Source organism: Phascolarctos cinereus, unplaced genomic scaffold, assembly GCF_003287225.1.
Source record: "Phascolarctos cinereus isolate Bilbo 61053 unplaced genomic scaffold, phaCin_HiC Scaffold_2;HRSCAF=192, whole genome shotgun sequence".
In the NCBI taxonomy this organism is placed as follows: Eukaryota; Metazoa; Chordata; class Mammalia; order Diprotodontia; family Phascolarctidae; genus Phascolarctos; species Phascolarctos cinereus.
In genome coordinates, this window is record NW_027555625.1 from 192,101,591 (window position 1) to 192,119,888 (window position 18,298).

Consider the following 18,298-nt stretch of genomic DNA (forward strand, 5'->3'; position numbering starts at 1 on the left):
AGCTATTTGGTAAGGACACACCTAATTAAATCTTACACAGTAGTGATGATGGAATAGATGCTTAGGAACAGCAATAGCAACTTGTGACTTTCTGATGCTAATGTTCCCATTTTAACTCAGAAAACAGGTTACAATGACTTCTGTCTATATCAGAAATAGAGTTTGGTCATTTGTGAATTTCAATTAGATACCTTTGATTGCAGGTGTGTCTGCTAACTCAAAGAGATTTGACTAAGGCAGAAAAAAAATGTCACAGTAACTGAGAAAGAGATTGGCTTATTATGAAATGCCAAAAACAAAGCAAATACATAAAACATTATTTCCCCAAAAAGGCAGAGCTTACACACTATCTTAATTAAAGGTCAGATTATAAACTTCCAATCTGAAAAGTAATAGAACACTGAGAACTGAATTGTGGTCATCACCCTAAATGAATTAGAACTCACACCAGAATGCAAAACAACAGAAAGCATAGGGTAGAAACTATTTTAGAAAAAAAAATAGTTTTCATATGAGAGAAATCACAGGTGGCCAGGCACTGCTCCCAAGTGCAAATAAAGTTTATAGTAATACTTGGTAGCTAACATTTGTACATTACTTAAAGGTTTATAATGGGTTTGACATAGATTATCTTGTTTAATCCCCTGTTTGGTAGGTGATATTATCTTAATTTAAATATAAGGAAACTGAGGGTGACAGAGGTCAAGAGACTTGCCCAGGGTCATACAATTAGCATGTTATTCAAGGCAGGATTTAACCCAGCTCTTCCTGACTCCACATCCAGCACTCTATCCACCAGGTTACCTAGCTGCTGAAAAAAATAATGAACCAAATTCTTATACTGTACACATTATTACCTAGAAGAATTTGGCTTACTAGCCAGGTATTCTTATATATCATCTATACACACACATATAAACACACATATATGCACATATATATCTTCACTAACCTCTCTAGCCCCTTTGTCTTTGCTTTTCAATCAGGCCAAAACGCTACTAAGTTACTTTTTTAATCCACTAATTACTGTCATTTCTTCAAAGAAGTCATCCTGCTGTCCAACCTAAATGACCTCCTTTGGATTCCCAGTCCAACTCTCTGTGTATGCTGGCCATGTGACATCTCTCACCGGGCACTACACTCCTACTCACTTTAGCTCTAGTCAGGAAATCCCAAACAATTCTTTTCATTTGTTTCTCCCATTCCCAACCTTAAGCAACCAACATATCCCTATGTTGACAATTACATTCCACGTCAGAGCAATCAATCTAACGCCCTCCACTCCCTTTGAGGATTACTGTCAATTCTACTTCTTCATAAATTGAAAGAGAGAAATGGAGGTTGCCTTGAAATAATCAAATAACCTCAACCCCCAAACTAAAAATGCAAAGAAAATAAGTCCATTACAGAAAATAATCTACATGCAGCTACCTTTTCTTCATTAGATCATAAATAACTCGAAACCAGTGACTATGCTTTCTATGAATAAGTGAACCAAAAAAAAAATGTTAATAAGCACTTACTATGTGCCAAGCATTATGTTAAGTGTCATGAGTACAAATAAGAAACTTCCTGCTATTGAGGAGCTCACACTCTAACTGGGGGAGACAACAGATTCAAGCAGGGTATGGAAGGCAAGGAGTCCTTAGGATACAGCAGCAGGGTAGATGGTAATGTGTACATGTCCAGATGGTTTAATGGCAAGGCAGATATTAAGGCCTAGTATTCCTCCACCTTACTTGAAGGATTGTGTTGATGACTCTCTGTTCATTAAGTTATGTGTGGCACATCCATCTCATAGCCAGGAGAAAAAGGGGTAAAGGGACTTTGGCAGGAAGGCTAGGAGGAAGGGGAAATTCCCGTATGCTCTCGGTATGGGGCTGTGGTAGTGGTGGAAGGCCTGTTCTGCTTGGCTCTTGGCAATAATGACTCTGAGGTTTTGAACCCAAGTAACTATAAGGATTGTGGTACACTTAATAGAAAAACTGAAAAGCACCAACTGAAGTGATAGATATAGATATAGATATAAATATAGATATAGATAGATAGATAGATAGATATCTGTGTGCATGTGTGTGTGTGTAAAATATAATATATATTATATATATATAAAGAAGAAAGAACACACTTAAAATTATCAATAATCTCTTGTAATTAGAACAATTATAGGAATCACTAACATTCTGATCTAACACCTTTAGAATAGGAGTTCTTAACCTTTTCTGTATCTTGGATCTAAGGTATTTGGTCTGATAAAACCTATAGACTCCTTTTCAGAATAAAGTTTTTATAAATGCATCAAATAAAATCACAAAGGAAACCATTTATCCTGAAATACAGTACATACATTTGTCAAAAAAAGTTTCAAAACAAGTTCATGGACCTCAAATTAAGAACTACTGCTTTAGAGATAAATACTACACACATATACATACATACATAGGTATGTATGTACATACATACTTTTGACATATTTATATTTATCCATCTGGATATATAAAGTGAATATGATTAATTTAACCCACTGTTTTGAAGGGCCAATGGACCCAGGCTATCATTATGTGTAAGCTTACAGTATGGCTTTTCTTGGCTCTGTTGTCTCCCCCAATTAGAGTATGAGCTCCTCAATAGCAGGAAGTTTCTCGTTTTTGTATTTGTATTCATGATATTTAACATAATGCTTGGCACATGGCAAGTGCTTATTAAAAAAATTTTTTTGGTTCACTTATTCATAGAAAGCATAGCGGTGGCACAGTAGGGACCTCCCCTGTCTTCCTACTTCCAATCTCATTGATTAAATGTTCAGATAATCTCAATAACAACCTAGAGTCCCCATATTTTCAGAAGTAGTAGCCAGAGCTCCTGGAATTTAAAAATACGCTGTAATAAGTAGGATGAAAATGTTTTATAATGGTTTTGGTCTTCCATGGCACCCATAACTATATTTAATCTTTGAATTTTCATAATAATTTTGGCATAAAGTCCTTGAAATGTTGAAATCTTTATGACACCTTGCCCCTCAACCCTACCAGGAGCAATGTTGAAGTAAAAGACCTGAACTCAAGACCCACTCTAATATTTACTGAATGTATGATCTGGGTACATTATGTTTATTTCTCTGAACCTCAACTTTGTCATTTGTAAAATGGAAATAATGTTTGAGCTACCTGCCCCACAAGATATTTGTGAGGCACATGCTGGTAAATGTGATATTATTATTATTATTATTATTATTATTATTATTATTATTATTATTATTATTATTATTATTATTGCAAGGTTAAAGTGACCCTAGCTGGACACTCTGGGAAATCCTCCAGTCACTAATGGACATGCATTAGTGAGTTAAAATGAGTTCCTAATGCTGCAAACATTAAATCAAATTTGTAATCTTGTTCAATTTGCCACATCTTAAGTAAACTTAATAAAAAACCATATATTAGAATATACAATTTTTTCAGATTCCATAAAAGCTCTCAGAAAATTCCTTTTAAGAAGCTACTTGACCTTTTGCTTGTCAAATTTCTAAAGTCCCCTGAATAAAAATTGGAAAAACAAAAGAAACTCTCATTAGATCTGTTTCCCATTAGTAGAAAGAAAATTATAAATAACCTTGATATCAACCACATCACTCATTTACTGTATGTTCAGCATGTACCTTTTGATATTAGTGATCCAAAAAATTCCTAAAGCTATAAAAGCTGTTGAGAAAGTAGTATTCAATTGGTTCAAGGAGTTAAGGCAGCTATTTTCAGAAACTCACCAAATATTCAGTAGCAGATGAAAGTTAGTGCAAACAAATAACAAAGAATAATGAAATGAGCATGCATGCAACTACGTTTTATCAAAAAATAAACATTTATTAAGCACCTATTATATGCCAGGCACTACACACACACACACACACACCCCAAGCTATATAAAGGATAAATAAAAAATAATTAATAGACGGAAGGCACTGTAACGAAGACGCGGTGGGGAAGGGAATTTTAGAAGATGGGACTTAAAGGAAGCCAGGAACATCAGTAGTTGGAATGGAGGAAGGAGAGCATTCCAGGAATGAGGGGATAGCCAAAAAAAAATGCCGTGAGCTGAGAGATGGAATGTCTTGTTAGTGGAACAGCCAGGAGGCCAATGTCACTGGATCAAAAAGTATACATTAAGGAGTAAGATGTACGAACACTGGAAAGATAGGAGGGGCCAAGGTTATGAAAGGTTTTAAATGGCAAACAGAGCACTTGGTATTTGTTCCTGGAGGCACCAGGAAGTCACTGGAGTTTAATGAGTAGAGGAGGTGATATTATTAGACTTTTGCCTTAGGAAAATCACTTCACTGACCAAATGAAGGATGGACTGGAGTGGAGAGAGATTTCAAAGAAGGCAAGCCCACTGGCAGTCTGAGAAGTCTGAGGATTCTCATCTTAGTACAAATTTCTGAATGAAAACTCACATAGAACAGTTATCAAACAAGTTATGGAAATTTTTTAGGCTGTTAAGAAGGAAGAAAACTACAATATTTGTTGAATGTCCACATAAATATGAACATTACATGTGACGAAAACTATTGAATGAACAAGTGAATTCCTTCCTTTTTGTACAAATTTTCGGAAACAAAAAGTTTCCAGTGACACAAAGCATTCAGACTTGAGCACAGAATACTCTCTACATTTGATGAATCATATATAGTCACACATTAAGAAGCAATGGCTCCTTGGTCAATAAATTGAATATCAATAAGGAAAAAAACACAGATAGGCATTGGTAGGTCTGGTTTTGAGTTGTGACTTTCCAAGTAGTTATTTGTATGAAGTTGGACAAGTGACTTTATCTCACTGTGTCTGTTTCCTCATCTCTAAAGTAAGGTAGTTGGACTCAATTTCTAAGATCACCTCCATCCCTAAGAGTTTATCATTCTAAGATACACACTTGTCACAAAGTAGTTAATTCAGTAAGTAAAATACAAACAATGTTTGGCTAAAGAAGGAAGTGAACAGAAGGCAACGGCCCCACTAAAGCCAAGGGATATTCAAAACAATTCAATAAATACTTATTAAGTACTTACTGCATGCAGAATACACCTAGGGGAGATACAAAGTTTCATAAGACACATTGTTATGTTATAGTCTATCAAAAAAGGAAAAGCAAACACACAGATAACTGTAAAACACAAAAATATAAGATCAATTGGTTAGAAAGTTTCACACCAAGTGGTACATGAGGTCCAAAAGTGGAAGTTTTCCACAAGGGCATTGGGAAAGACTTCATGGAATAAGCAGCATTTTATTTAGGCTTTAAAGCAAGAGATTTTAACCCTTTTTGCATCATGGACAACTTTGGCAATCTGACGAAAGTTATAAACCTACTCTTTCTTTAGAATAATGCTTTTTAATCACATAAAAAAATATATAGTATTACAAAGGAAACAAATTATACTGAAAGAATGTTGTTGAGTCATCTTTTCAGTTGTGTCTGACTCTTCATGATCCCATTTGGGGTTTTCTTGGTAAAGACACTGGAATGTTTGCCATATCCTTCTTCAGCTCATTTTACAGATGAAGAATTGAGGTAAACAGGGTTAAATGACTCGCCCAGGGTCACACAACTAATAAGTGTCTGAGGCCATTTGAACTCAAGAAGATGAATCTTCCAGATTTCAGGCCCAGTACCCTATACACTGTGCCTCCTAGCTGCCCATTGAAAGGACTATCAAAAGAATTTTTCAAATGAATTCATGAACCCCAGTTTAAGAACCTCTACTTTAAAGGACACAAGGAATGTAGTAAATAAGGTCAAAGTATGAAAAGGCTGAGCTAAGGCAGAGAAATGAGAAAACACAGGGTGTGTTTAAGGGGAAGGAGCTGGAGGCAGGACTGAATGAAATAAGATGTGAAGCTAGAAAGACAAGGTAATACCAGACTGTGAAGAGCCTTAAGCATCTTGGAGCACAAACTTTGCTCAGCAATCACTGAAGATTTTAAAGCAGAGGAGTAACATGATCAGGTTTATGCATAAATATAAGGGCTGGAAACAAAACAAAGAATAAATTGGGGGAGCAGGACAAGGAAGGAAGAAGTTGGAGGAAGGAAGACTGATTAGAAGGCAAATGCAATTGTCCAGGTGGATGGTAAGGATGGTCTGTTGTATGATGATAATAATGGGAATAGAAAGGAAGCGGAGGATATGAGAGATATTCTGTACATGGAATTGACAGAACTTGGTGCAAGTAAACAAGGCTTTATTAAGTACCTACTATGTGCCTCTGCTGGCCTGAAGCTTAACATCAAAAAAACTTAGATCATAGCAAGTGGTCCCATCACTTCCTTGCAAATAGAGGGAGAAAAAATGGAAGCAGGGTCAGATTTTATATTCTTGGGCTCAAAGATCACTGCAGACAGTGACTGCAGCCATGAAACTAAAAGATGCTTGTTCCTTGGAAGGAAACATATGGCAAATCTGGACAGCATAGGAGATGGGCAGAGCCATCATCTTACTGACAAAGCTCCATATAGTCAAAGTTATGGTTTTTCCAGTAGTAATGTATGGCTGTGAAAGTTGGACTATAAGGAAAGCTGAAGTGCCAGAGAACAGACATGTTGGAACTGTGGTGCTGAAGAAGACTTTTAAGAGCCTGTTGGACAGCAAGGAGATCATGTCAGTCAATTCTTAAAGAAATTAATTCAGGCTCTTCTTTGAAAGGACAAATACTGAAGTTGAGGCTTAAATACCTTGGTCACAATGAAAATATAGGATTCACTGGGAAAGACCCTGATATTGGAGAAAGACTGAAAAAAAGAGAAGGGGACAACAGATGATGAGATGGACAGATAGTGTCACAGAAGCAATGGACAGACTTTGGGAGATAGAAGGATAGAAGGGCCTGGCATGCTATGGTCCATGAGGTCAGGAAGAGTTGGACACAATTGAACAACAACAAGAAAGGTTTTCAAATTGTAATGATGGGGAGAGAGAGGGAGAAAGTTGGAGGGCTTTCAGGATATAAGAATGAAGATAAAAAAAGTCTTGAAGACAAGAAAGTATGGATTACACTCAGAAGATTATTAAATAATCTATTTTATCATGGAGGTAGAATACAGCAGAGGGAGGCACATGAAATTAGGTCAAAAGGGTACACTGGAGTTGCAGAGTAACTGTCATGCTAAAGACACTAATGCACTAGGCAAGAGGAGCCAGCTGAAGTTTTTGAAAAATGGAATGACATGAGCTGAACTACACATTAAATCATGTTAAGTGACTTGCCTGAGGTGTCCAATCTGGATCCGGATCTTTCTGACCCCAAGGCCTGGCTGTTTACCCACTATGCCATGCTGCCTCTTTTATAGGTATTATTATTCCTATTTTTCCAATAACAAAACTAGAGCTCTGAAAGGCTAAGGTGACTAGTCCATAATCAGGCAGAATTTGAGCCCACCTGTCCATACTCTAAGTCTACTTCTTTACATGTTATACAATACTACCAGGTAGACTTCTGAGAGAAAAACTGGTGGAAAAGCTATTTTAATAATCCAGAAGAGTATGCCATACTACATAACTAGTTGGCAAAATGGATAGAGAGCTGGTCCCGGAGTCAGAAAGACCTGAGTTCAAATTCAGCCTCAGAAACTCACTACTTGTGTGATCCTGGGTAGGTCACTTAACCTTTACGTGCCTCAGTTTCCTCAACTGCAAAATGTGGTTAATAATAGCACCTAATTCACAGGAATGTTGGAAGACTAAATGAGTTATTTGTAAAGCATTTGGCACAGTGCCTGGCACACAGGTGCTACAGAAATGCTTATTTCCTTCCCATGTAATTCTTTAAGGCTTATTAAGTACTCCATACACATCAGCTCATTGGAGCCTCGCACCAACCTGTGAAGTATGTACTAGCAGTATTATGATCCTTATTTTAGACATAAGGAAGCTGAAGGTGAAAGACAGATGTGACTTTCTCAGGGTTAAGTGTCAGATATGGAATTCAAACTCAGGCCTTGCTTCAAGTCCTCCAGTGCTTTTTCCACTATATGTCACTGGGCTACTTTAGTCTAATGATTAGGACACTGAAAGAATTTTAAAATATCACCAATCAGGAGCAGAGATTAGATGCTTATGATGTGTGTGACTAACTGCTGAAGATTAAATATCGAAATCAAGAAAACAAGACTAACAACACTGCAAAGTTCTGCAGTAGTATCCAACAAAATGGGGGTTATCTTCTTTTCTACTGAGGTTATAAGAATTCTTGTTTCACTATTTAAATTGGTATGCATTTAAATCTTCTGACTAAATGTTCCTCAATTTTAGCCAGACAATATTACAAGTTCTCTGAGGCCAGAATCTTGGTTCCTACTCTACCCTTCATCCAGAGAAGCAATAGAGCAGAAAGAATACTGATCTTAAGAGACAGACGCATTGGGTTCCTTTCCTTCTTCTGCCAATTAATTGCACAACCGGAGCCATCTCCAGTCGTCCTGATCTATATCTTGCCACTGCACCCAGATGGCTCCAGAGGACATAGTGAGGCCAGTGACTTTGCACAGTCCTGCCGAACTGAAATCCAATTCACTTGCTAGTCATGACACCACCTTCCCAATTTCATACTCCTCTTCGAGAATGAAGGACAAACAATTGTATAGACTCACATGAGTTATTTAACCTCTCTGAGCTTTGATTTTCTCATTTGTTTTATAAACCATGAGTTTAAAGAAGGCAGGGACCTTGTCTGACCTAAACTTCATATCTTTCTCACCCCTAGAAACAGCAGACACTGAATAAATGTTTAATTGAACATAGTGCCTGGCACATAGTTGGCACTTAATAAATGTTTATTGATTGATTCACTGAGTTCTATAATATGATATTGTATAGTAGAAAAGCTTTGGACTAGCAACTGGAAGCCCAACTTTCAAGTTTCTACTCTGGCAATAACTACCTACATGGCCTTGGGGAAGTTTTTTCACATATTTAAATCCAAATTTTCTCATCTGTAAAAATCTATAAATTGTAAAATTGTTATTGTTCAGTCATTCAGTCGTGCCTGAAACTTCATGATCCCACGGACTATAGCACACCAGTAGTGTCCAGGCAAGGATACTGGAGTGGTTTACCATTTACTTCTCCAGCAGATTAAGGCAAACAGACATTAAAGCAACTTGCCCAGGGTCACACAGCTAGTAAGTGTCTGAGGCCAGATTTGAACACAGGTCTTCCTGACTTCAGGCCCAGTGCTCTATCCACTGAGTGGATTAGTTCACCTCAAAGGCCCCTTTTAGTTTCAACATTGCATGATTCTAAGTATAATATAATATCTAACATGATCATTCATTTCATACATCTTAAGTCAATTTAACCTGACAAAAGAAAGTCGTCAAATCCCTATGATTTTGAAGATGGAAAGGTTTTAGAAACCATTGCGTCCATCACACTTACTAATTTTATAGATAGGGAAACTGAGTATCAAAGAAGTTAAGTAATTTGAGTTGATGGCAGAGGTTGGACTAGAACTAAGCTCTTCTGATTCCAAATCCAAAGCTATGAAGTATAAATTACTAAATTTTGAACTTAAGCTCAAAGTGGACACTGCTACTTATTTATTATCTATAATATAATTGCAAAAAGAAAATAAGATTAAAAGATAAGGAAAGTAAAATTAATAGAAGCAGCCTTTAGGCTGCAAGTGTTACCCATAAAGTATACTGCTCTGGGTTATTAGTCAAAAGATACAGTGGAATTCAGAGGAGATTAGAACCTTTTATGAACATGGCTACAACTAAAGAAGCAATCCTCCTGCTTTGGGGAGTAATCTGATCACTAGCTGTAGTAAGTGGAATACTTCTGTATATTAAAAGTCTAATGGTTATTTTTGGAGAGTCCAGGCACTTACAAGAATCAGACACAGGCCATAGAATCTAAGCACAATGGCGTCTGATTAGGTGGGATCTGATCTACAACAGCAGTGAATGAATGAATACAGACATATCTCATTTTATGCAGTAGGCACAGGCTTAAAGAGCAAAATTATTTTTTTCCTCTAAATCAAATCATTTTCAAAATTCCCTAGGAGAAGCTTCAATTTGAAAGAACCCAATTGCAAACGTTTTAGTAAAGCAAAAGATCCTTTTGTCACATTTGCAGCATTTGAGCGGGGTCCTGAAAGACCTATCTGACATAAAAACACAGACAGATATTGGACAGAGAGGTGGGGTGGAAAAGGTGAAGAGAAAGAAGTGCATTTCAGGCACAACCAAAGGTACAGAAGTAGGACGGCACAGGATATCTGGGAAGGAGTAGTATAAATTGGCTTAAGTATGAAATAAAGTTGGAAAAGTAGATGGGCAGAAAAACTGAGAGGGCCTTAAAAATCCTTCACTTGATCATACCTTTAAGCTATTGCACCATTATTTCTCTTCTTTTTATATGCCCAGATTCTACAAAAATGTTAGCCCCCATTTGAAGTTTAACAGCTTAAAGACCTTTTAACTGCCAAATCTAATGGTCTTTCCTCAATTTTCATTTTTCCAGACTCCTTTGGCAGCAAGCATATAGTACTATAGATCACTCTCTTCTCCTGGACACTTGCCTATCTGGGTTTTCACGCCACTGCTCTCTCTTGATTTGGTTACCTGTGTGATTGGCCCTTCTCCATCAGCTTTGTTGGATCACCACCTATGTCCCACCCTCTACTTGCAGGTTTATTCCATGGTTCTTTCCTCTTCTCTTCTTCCTCCTGGTGATTTCTTAAGTTCGCATGTGTTTATCCTTACATTAAAAATATGCAGATGTAAATAACCAGTGTCTCTCTAGATATTCAGTCCAATATTTCCAACTGGCCCTTATATATTTTGGACTGTGGGTAAATATCGCAACTTCAACATATACAAAACAGAAGTCATTAACTTTCCCTCCAAACTCATCCCTCTTCCTTCTCTCAAAGTCACCACACCTCTTCTTCTGGTCACCTTGATTGACTACCTTGGAATCATCCTCAACTGCCCCCTCACCTCACATAGTTTATCAGTTGTCAAGTCTTATCAATTCTGTCTCCAAAACATCTCCCATAGCCATCCATCCTACTCACATGGCCACTACCATAGTTCAGGCCCTACCACCTTTCTCCCAGACTATTGCAGTGGTCTAATTAGTCTTTTTGCTTCATCTCCCTTCTCCAATCTATCCTATAGCCATCCATCAAAGCTCTATTTCTGAATCACAGAGTTGACCACGACATTTCCTACTCAATAAAACTCCAGGATCAGATAAACACTCCTCTTTGACACTTAAAGCCATTGACAATCTGGCCCAACCTACCCTTCAGTCTCATTATGTATTATTCCCCTTCACATACTTCTAAATCCAAAGAAATTGACCTTCTTGCTGCTCCTTACATATGACATTCTATCTCCCATTTCCATACTTCACACGGACTATCCCCAATGTATAGATATATATGTAGAAAAATATTTGAAGCTACAATTGTAACAAAGAATTGAAAACAAAGTAGGCGCCCATCAATTTGGGAATGAAGCTGAACAAAACGTCATTCCATATAAACAAATGGAATGTTATTGAGTCATAAGAAAAGATAAATATGAAGAATTTAAAGCAGCTTTGGAAGGCCTGTATGAACTTATGCAAAGAAAAGGCAGATACATGTATCCCCCCACGGTACAATGTAAGCTCTTCAAGGGCAGGAACTACTCTGATTTTTGTGTTTTTATCCCCAGTACCCACAGTACCCCAGTATACATTGCGTTGAACATGCTAGATACTAAAGGTTTCTTAATCTGAATTTAATTGAGCTGAGTTGAACTGTGAAGGAAGATTCTCATTATGACAGGAAAAAAAAAAGATTCCAGGCAATGGGAATAGTTTGTATGAATGAAAGGAGGTATCAGAGGGAGTGTTGGAAAATAGTTCATAATCTAGTTTTGCTAGAATAAATATAAATATAATGACTATTGACATTTATGTGGTACTTCAAAGTTTACAAAGCACTTTACATATATGGTCAGACTGGAACTTCACATCAACCCTCTAAGATAGGTACTACATATATTATTATCCATATTTACAAAGAAGAAACTAAGGCTGATAGGTTAAGTGACTTGTGGCTTGTCATAAAGCTATTAAGTATGAGATGGGATTTGAACTTAGGTCTTCCTGACTCTAGGGCTCTACATGAAGTAAGCCTGAAAGGCTAGGTTGGAAAAGAATTACTAAAGTGAACATAGTCTTTGATTGAGAAAAAAATAAATGAGCATCAATAAAAATATTTTTAAAAAAGAAAGAAAAAAGTTCATCGGGTACACAAACAGAACAATTTTATTGCTACCTTATTAAAATCAATGTATAATTTTTTTAAAATTATACTATTAGAAGTTCAAGATTTCATTTGTAATCATCTTTTATGTTCTTTATATACTGAAATGTTGATAAGTTCAAAATAAAATAGAACTATATATAATAAATATAAATAAATATATTCATAATAAAATGATATATTTATAACAAAAAATACTTTAAAAAGGAAAGTTAGGTTGAAGACAGATCATGGAAAGCTTTAATGATAGTCTTTTTTTTTTTTAGTAAAGGAAGACTATGAAGTCATTTATTGAGTACCATTTGCCAGTATTTATAATAAAGTAAAAAAAAATTTTACAGAGACAAAACATTACAAAGACTTCAGTTATTGCTTTTGCCTGACTCTTGTAGTGCTAAGTAACCTAAATGCTAAAAAATCTACCTACATATTTGGGATGAGATAAAGGGATAAAGAAGGAAAAACATACACACCAATAATAAGCGAGAGGATGTAAAACACTGATGGGTTTACCTATTTATGTTTATAATTATGAAAATAGTACTCCCAAATGCCTGCACCTACAGGAGAATATTAAAGTTTGAGCAAACAAGATTATCACTACATTATAAAGATCGAACCCTTTATTAGTAAAATAAGATAGGACCTCCCTCTCACTTTTCAAAGTTGAAAGTCTAAGTTTTTTCTCTTTGAAAATCAAAGTCAAAGTCATTCAATTTTTGGCTTCAGGTAAATATTCAAACAAGTTCTGGGAATACCTGCCCATGTTTCCTACCTGGGAATGAAATTTTTCCCAAAAGGGCAAGATCATTAGGTTGTGACCTCCTCAAGGGCAGACTGTCTTTCGCCTTTCTTTGTACCCTCAGAGATCAGCACAGTACTTTACACATAGTAGGCACTTAATAAATGTTTACTAGCTGACAGACTGACTAATCAGTATTTATAAGTGTTTCTCTAATGTGTAGAAAGTTAATAATGTCCTCAAATTAAGCAAAAGGAAAAATTTGTTTTTATTTGTTCAATTACTAGTGATGTTTATTAAAAATATATATATACAAGCAAAACCAAAACAAATACCTACTTTGAAAACCTAAAAAACTCAACTCTTATTAGAATAGAGATGATTTCTCAAACTTCTAATAAATCAAAGACTGGAGTGTACAACAATCACATGTGAATGGATACTTATGTATGCACATATACAATATACATGCTGTCTCAAAAGCTTTAGTGTAATTTAAAGCTTTACTAGCTGAACTAGGACTTTGAGGACACCCTGCATATACCATATTCAGGATGTTTCATAATTATATGTGTTATATATAATTATATATGAAGTTATGTATAGGACTATAATTGTACTGTTTCACACGTATAACACATGTGTACATGTATGTGTATGCACATAGAACCAAATCTATATATGAAATACCATATAAAAATGTCACATTTCTTCCTTTTGTGAATACCAATTTGACTTCATTGGAATCTTTCCATTTCATCAGAAACATGAGTACCCAATGTCATCTATAGCACTAATCATTCTCTCTGGATCTAATGGAATGTCTCTTGGTTTGTCAGCAGACTCTATTTTTCCTTTTATTTACTATAATGACTCACTAAATAAAGATTTTCTTGTGGATTCATGTTTTTATTGATCAACCTTTTAAGAATTAAAAAATGCTTCAAGTAACTCTAGACAAACCATTTCCGTCCCCAGATGCTCATTTAGTGTCAGCATTTGTAAATACTTTCTAACTTGAAAATTTTTTCCATCTTTCCCATTTACTATTTTTGGCCTATCCCTTTTACAACCACAAACTCGTCTGACTGCTTCCCCTAACTTTTTTATACTAACGCCATTCTGATTTCTTTCCCAGCCTGTTCTGCCTTGCACCAAGGCTGGGCACAATTCTGAGTTCCCATTTATGCAACCTTGGCTAGCCACTTGAATAACAGTCTAAAGAATTTCTTTATTTTTTTTAATTCAATTTTCTTTTATTTTCAGTTCCAAACTTTCTCCCTCTCTCTTACCCCTCTCACATACATTGAGAAGGCAAGAAAAGTAAAACTCATTACAAATACATATAGTCATGAAAAACAAATTTCCACATCAGCCTTATTTTTAAAAAAAAGAAAGAAAAGAAAATGCTTCAATCTGTACTCTCAGCCCATTAGTTCTCTATCTAAAAGTAGGTAGCATGTTTTAACATGAATATTTTGAAATTATGGTGGGTCATTAAATTGATCAGTTATATTGCTGTTACTATAAAAATCATTATCCTGGTTCTACTCACTTCTCTTTGCATCAGTTCATATAAATCTTCCTAGGTTTCCACGAAACCATTTCCTTCATCATTTCTTATAGCATCATATTTACATACCATAACTTGTTCATCCATTTCCCAACTGATGAGCAGCTACTCTGTTTCCAATTCTTTGCCACCACAAAAAGAGCTGGTATAAATATTCTAACATATATTTGTTGTATTTCATATAACATATTTCTCTTTCTTTGATCTCTTCGGAGAACAGCCTCAGGAGTTTGAATTGTATGCTATTAGTAACAGGCTGCCATTGAATATTTTTGAGTCAAAAAGTGACAGTCATACCTAAGCTTTTTTAAGATAATTTTGGACATTAGATAGAAGACAAATTGAAGGTGAGAGGGACTTGAAGCAAGACAACCAATTAAAATGATCTTATACTAATAGTCTAGGTGAGAGGTGATGAATTAAGCAAGGGCAGTGGTTATGAGAAAAGAGAGAATGGGACAGATATTAGATGTGCAGTGGAGGTAGGCAATTGACTGGAAAGAGTTTGAATAGCTAAGAGGAAATACGGAATTTGAAGTTTTAATGGGACATACAGATGGAGATGTCTGATAGACAGAAACGTTAGTTTGTCATACAAAAGAGTAAGAGAGGTAGATCTGGGAATCATCCACATGGAGATGACAATTTTAATAATGAAATTAGGAGAATTATGAGAGAAAAGACAGGAAGAAAAGACAGAGCTATGGAGAATAAGGGTTGGAGGAGGAAGAGAAACTAGAAAAAGACATTAAAGAAGAAATTATTTGAGAGAAACAACTAGTAGAGTAGAAAGACCACTATCTAGTATCTGAGCCCCTGGAACTGAGTTTCACCTTTGTTGCTTATTATCAGTTAACGTAAATGAACAAATCACAAATTCTCTGGGACTCAATTTTTTCATTTGTCAAATGGGACTAATAAGGTTACTGTAAGAAAATGCTTAATCAATCTTAAAGTAGCTAAACGTGACCTATTGGTATTAGTGGACTGTTGTAAGGATCAAGCAACATAACATATGTAAAAACATTCTATAAATGACATACAAATGCTAGCTTGAGAAGAAAATCTGGAAAAGACACTATGGAGATGATAATGGAAGCTGATAAGTAATATATAAAAATACTGCTGGGCTGCAATAACCTAGCTAGGGTTATGAAGCAAAAAATCTATCAAGGGCAAAATTAATAGGGCTTTATTACTTTCTCAATAGAACCTAGGAGCTTAGGAAAGACAGGATGTCAAAGGAAAGGCAATGTGATATAGTAGATAAAGGACTGGGCTTGGAATTAGAAAGATAAGGACTCAAATCTCAGCTCAGATACTAGCTGTGTGACCCTGGATAAGTCACTAAAACTTCTCTAGACCACAGTAGTAAAATGTAATAAGACTGCAAAAGTAAGAAGCAACCAGGTTATTATGAGCTTTAAAAAAGCCCAACAAAGGATTTTATATTTGATCCTGGAGGTAATAAGGAACCAATGAAGTTTATTGAACAGGGGAATAAGGGTGACATGATCAGATCCACACTTTAGGAAGATCAATTTTACAGTCCAGTGTAGGATGGACTGGAATAGTGAGAGACTTGCGATGGGCAGACCCACCAGCAAGCTATTGCAATACCCTAGGCAAGAGGTGATGAGGGCCTGCACCAACCAGGTTGCTGGCAATGTTGGAGGAGAGAAGTAGGCATATACAGGAGATTTTAATAGTTTGAAATGGTAGAACCTAGCAACTGACAAGATATGGGGTGGTAGAGTGAAAAGAAGATGACACTCAAGTTGAAGCCTGAGACTGGGAGGATGGTGGTACCCTCAATAGTAATAGGGAAGTTAAGAAGCAAAGGAAGACTGAGGAGAAAGATAATGAGCTCAGTTTTGGACATGCTGAATTTAAGATGTCTAAATATTTCCAAATACATGAATGACAGAAAGCACATCAATGAAATGGTTGACCACTGATCCCAGAAAAATAGAACAGGGGTGATGAACTAGGGAACTGGGAAAATAAGTAGGAGTTGAAGGGCCAAGATTTGTGAGAGAGAACATGGCAATTTGGCCCCTATCTTTATAACTCCCTCCAGTGCTCAATAGATAAGGGGTACTTAATAAGGGGTTGAAGGATTAGAAGAGAATTCAAGAAAAGCAAGAGACTCTGAGATAAGGAAGAATAGGAGAAGATTTTGGAGGTACACAGTACAGAATGACGCCAACTAGGATAGAGCTAAGCTTATTACGATTAACTTAAGTGGAAAGGAGACAGAAAGTCACTGTATGGAATGATATGAAAGACAAAGGGTGATAGAGGCAGATGTAAAAGACTACTCTAGGTGCTAAAATCATCAAGAAGACAGGGAGATTGTTCTGGAGATCAATAGACTGAAATAAGGAAGAGAAGAGTTTATTCATTATATTCATATTACAAATAATATAAACATTATATAAAACAAATAGGTATATTATATACATAACATTATAAATATATGTTCACAATTATAAACCTCAGAAATCAAGACAATGAATGAATGAACGAATGAATGAATGAAAATTACATGCCAAGCACCATGCTAAGCACTAGGGTAACAAACAAGAAAAAAATACACGTTTTGCTGTCAAGAAGCTTTAATTGGGGGAAGTGAACACATAAAAGAAATTTCAGCTGCAGAGTAAACGGAAAGACCAAAAAGGCTTATGAAAGTGAATCAACAAAACAGGCCAAGAGGTCCTCAGGTTACATGAGTGGGTCAGAGGACATGCCCAGAGGACCTACGGAGGCTGCAACTGGGCAAATAGTAAGAACTGATGGTATTCCAACACACTGGAATGAATGCAGTTGTTGATTTCTATCTCATCCAAGCTGTGTGAACAGTCAAGCAGTCCAAGCAAAGGAAGGAGGGCAACGTGGAATCTGGTAGTGGGTCTTCCCAATATCCTAGATGAGTTCTGGCAGAGGCCCAAATGTAAGGGAGTTTAGTAGACTGAGCTTAAGAAAAGAGGTAAGTGTGTAATCTCTTTTATAATCATTTCCATCCAGAATACTTAAATTAAAAAAAAAGTTTTGTGCCTAAAAGTTAAAATTCCCAGGAAAAATTTACTTAGTTACAACAGTAATTCACTGATGTCAGATAAACAAGGTACCAGGTTTTCTAAAGCTGGTACACACTTACACCACAACCTGCCTTAGAAAGGCAGCATAACAGTAAATTACAGACTAGTTACTTAAATTACCTGGGCTTCATTTTACTCATCTACAAAGCAGAAAGATGGAAGGCTGATATCTTTCATGTATTCTGTCCATCATTCTGACAGAATATTATCATCTTGTATGACCTAAGGCAAGCCCTAAACAATCATTTAGATTTTAATAACTTCATTTTCATTTTATCTTTCTGTACCACAAAATAAAAGTGGAGAGGAAACTTTTATTACCAATTTTTATTACAGATATGCAATGGATAAAATACAAAATATGAAAGCTATGATGCATTCAACAAACATTTATTGAACCATCATTAACCTATCCTTATAATTGGTGTCATTAGAGAAAGTACAAAAATAACTAAGACATTGTCCCTCCCCTCAGAAAATTTGCAATGTGATAATAGTAGTAATAATAATAACATTCATATAACACCTAAAGGTTTAGTTTTAAAAAATTACAACTTGTGAGG

At 36.0% G+C, this 18,298-nt stretch overlaps 1 protein-coding gene across 3 annotated transcripts in view; it reads right to left on the bottom strand.

Moving 5' to 3' along the window:
* The window catches only part of EIPR1 (EARP complex and GARP complex interacting protein 1), a 217,278-nt gene that overhangs the window by 78,162 nt on the left and 120,818 nt on the right, over window positions 1-18,298 (bottom strand). The window lies entirely within an intron of this gene.